This window comes from Plecotus auritus (genome assembly GCF_963455305.1).
Source record: "Plecotus auritus genome assembly, chromosome: 2".
In the NCBI taxonomy this organism is placed as follows: Eukaryota; Metazoa; Chordata; class Mammalia; order Chiroptera; family Vespertilionidae; genus Plecotus; species Plecotus auritus.
The window spans coordinates 130,316,638-130,319,978 of record NC_137771.1 but is presented as its reverse complement, the minus strand read 5'-3'; positions in this window follow the sequence as shown (position 1 = coordinate 130,319,978).

Sequence of the window (3,341 nt, the reverse complement as noted above, 5' to 3'; positions counted from 1 at the left end):
GGGGTCCTGAGGGTGGGGCAGGCTGTATGGCCTAGGACAGGTTTTTTTATTCCTTTTCCTGCCTTCTGGCTGCTAGGAGCAGGCTAGCTCCTCTCAGGAAAAATGGCTGTTTTGCTTTGGGGGCCTACCATCAAATGCTTCTGGCTGCTGATCTACCAAATCTCTCCCCCAATGCTTCCCACCATAGCCTCTCCTCCAGGACCTCCAGTCCATGTCTCCCTCCCTGCACCAAAGCCTTGGGTGAGTTGTTGCAAATGAAAACTCCTGGGCTCTGGGTTTAGAGGGGAAAAAGAAACACAAAAACACCAAAAAAAAAATGAAATTGCCACTTTCTCTCCAACCAGCTCTAATCTACAGGCTCCAGGCCCTGCTACAGCCAGCAGCCAGTAGCTGTATTTTTTTATTTGGCAATCTAATGGAAAAGAGTTCAGTGCTCCTGACTAAATAGTCAGGTACTGCATGTTTTAAATGAAAATTGCTGATCTAGATTATCTCAAGTATGTTTTAATAAAATTAAGCAATTCTGCATAACCCATTGATCCAATAACAAACAAGGTAAATTAGAAATAATTTAATGGAATGATAAAAAAAATAAAAATAGCAAAACCTGGGGGATATTTATGCATCTATGTAAAAGTATTTAGAAAAATGTATATTTTAGTTTTAAATCTCATAAGGTAAAAATGCTCTTTTCTAAAATAAGGATCTAAGGTTCTAACATAAGATGCTAGAAAAAGAACAAAATAAACATAAAATAAGTACAAAGGAAAAATAATAAAATATGAGTAAAAACCAATTAAACTGCAAATAATATACAAAATTATAAAACCAAAATTTGGTTCTTTAAAAGATTAATAAAACTGATACACCTGTAGCAAGGACAAACTAGAAGAGACAAAGGCCAGAGCAAGAAAATTAGGAACTCAAACTGATCCCTTTTCTTAGGGCAGTTTACCAAGCTATTTACAGAGTATGGATCATCGAGGGGAAACATTTTCACTTTAAATTTATGAATTAATCAATTTCTGGGGTCGGCATTTTTATTATTACTGCTGTGTTTGTGATTTAACTTGACACTAGAACTTGGAGTTACAATAAATAAATGCTGGGGCTGACCAGCAGCCCCTGAAGGACTTATGAACAGATCACTGACACAGTTTCATTGTGGGGGAGAGGGCTAAGGGACGATCCAGCTGAAGAAGCCAGGCAGCCTCAATTGCCTGCCTCATTAGGCTTTTATTGGAATTTTTTACGTTTCGATACAATCAGTAGGGTGAGTAATCTTGGGAGGACACATGTGTTTACATTGTCCTCTAGGCAAAGGCATCCAGGGATTAAGTATAAGAATTACAGTAAACATCCAAGGGTCTACATTTGCACAGACTGGTTTGGAAAAGTTAAGGGATAATTAGAAGTGCCACCTTCCACACTCCCCTAAATCAGAATTCCAATAAACAGGGTAGGAGGCCTTCCACACACTTCCCTTTTATCAGAATGTCCTCCTTATGAACTTTCCAACCAAGTCTCATGATTCCCAAGAAGTAAGTAAGTAAATAAATAAATAAATAAATAAATAAATAAATAAATAAATACCTACTAAAAATATCAGGAGTTTCCGCAGTTCTCATACAGAGTGCAGGGACGTTATTACTCCATGGGAAGGTTGAATCAGACATTGAGGACCTCAGGTAAATGTGATTATCATACGTTGTGTCAGAAGAATCCTGCTAATAGTAGCCTTAGGACATAGTTTTAAGTAATAGCCTTTTTCAGAATGAAGGTTATGTACGTCAGGAAATTTAGCTTTTTCACATTGAACTTCTTGATTTAAAATAGAGCTATAGCATAACATAGTTATCTTGGGCTGACAACAAATATGATCAGTGAAAAATACATTTGATGTTTTATTTTAAACTAATAATTTATTATTTTCAATGTAATATTAAATAAAATTTAATATTAATCCAAATGTGAATTCAGAGGTTTTTGTAATTCACTTGTTTCTCTTGGATAGGGTATCTAGAACATTTTGGACAGAATTCTTGTAGCTTTCTTTGTTTTAAAAGCTATGGAAGTGAAATTCCTTAATTTGATATATTTATTTTTCTTTCCATAACTACTTCCATCACTAAGAGTTAAGATTTCTTTTGTCATTTATATTTTTGGTGGTGCTCTTAGCTTTTCTCTTCCATAGCTGTAATTCTTGTTTGATTCTAAGCTTCTCATCCATTCAGACATTTATAGAGAGAAAAATGCAGACCTGGTGATAATATTGTTCTAATTAAGAAAAATTAGTTGCAAAAGTTTGGTTCAAAGACCAGCATAAGAGAGGAGGAATGGTTCTAAATTAGAATTTAGTCATTCAAAGCTTCCCTCCCCAAATCCCCCATAGATTTATGCTTGAGACATTAAGGTCTGTAATTAACAATTGAATAAAAGCTCAAACATCTCCTTGGGACATTGAGAGAACAAAGCAGCCATGGTACTGATGCCAACAGCTTCTTCAGCAATACAAGGCATTGCCAGCTGCTTGGCAACAACATGAAACAATGCCTCAAGGCAGACATCACCCCCTCCACATAAAGCACTGTCAGGCTTAGAATTTGGCAGTTGCTCACAAAATGCCCAGGAGAAATGATTAACCAAGTGTGCCAGGGATATGCAGTGTGGGAGTGGAGGTGGTTAGCATGTTAACTGAATTGCAATAGGAATCCTCCAATGAATACTAGTGAACTTCTTGAGAAGACCTAGAATTCTCAGGAAGCATTTGAAACCAAGCTAAAGTTACAGTTTAGAAGGAAGACTTGAGCCAGAGGAATATTTCTTGTTAATATTATTGAACTCTATTTTTAGTCTCTTTTTAAAAATATATTTTTTAATTGATTTCAGAGAGGAAGGGAGAGGGAGACAAAGGTAGAAACATCAATGATGAGAGAGAATCATTGATTGGCTGACTCCTGCATACCCCTTACTGGGGATCAAGCCGGCATCCTGATTTGTGTCCTGACCTGGACTAGAACTGCGACCTCTTGGTTCATAGGTTAATTCTCAACCACTGAGCCATACTGGCTTGGCTCTGTTTTTTCTTTTAATGCTTGTGTCTTTACTCATATGACATTGTGGTCAGAAATTATGAAGTGTTAACAGTTCTCCATCTAATGATAACAGTCATAGAATTGTCTCCTTTCTACTTCTAAGGACCTAATTGCCCAGTCATCTTTAAAGAGCTCTCCTTTCCTAGGAATAATCTAGCTACTTGCTAATTAATAGTTTAGAGTTAATGAAACTACCTTTCTAACAAGTGAGTGTTGCCCCAAATTTTCATTCTTTTTTTTTTTTTA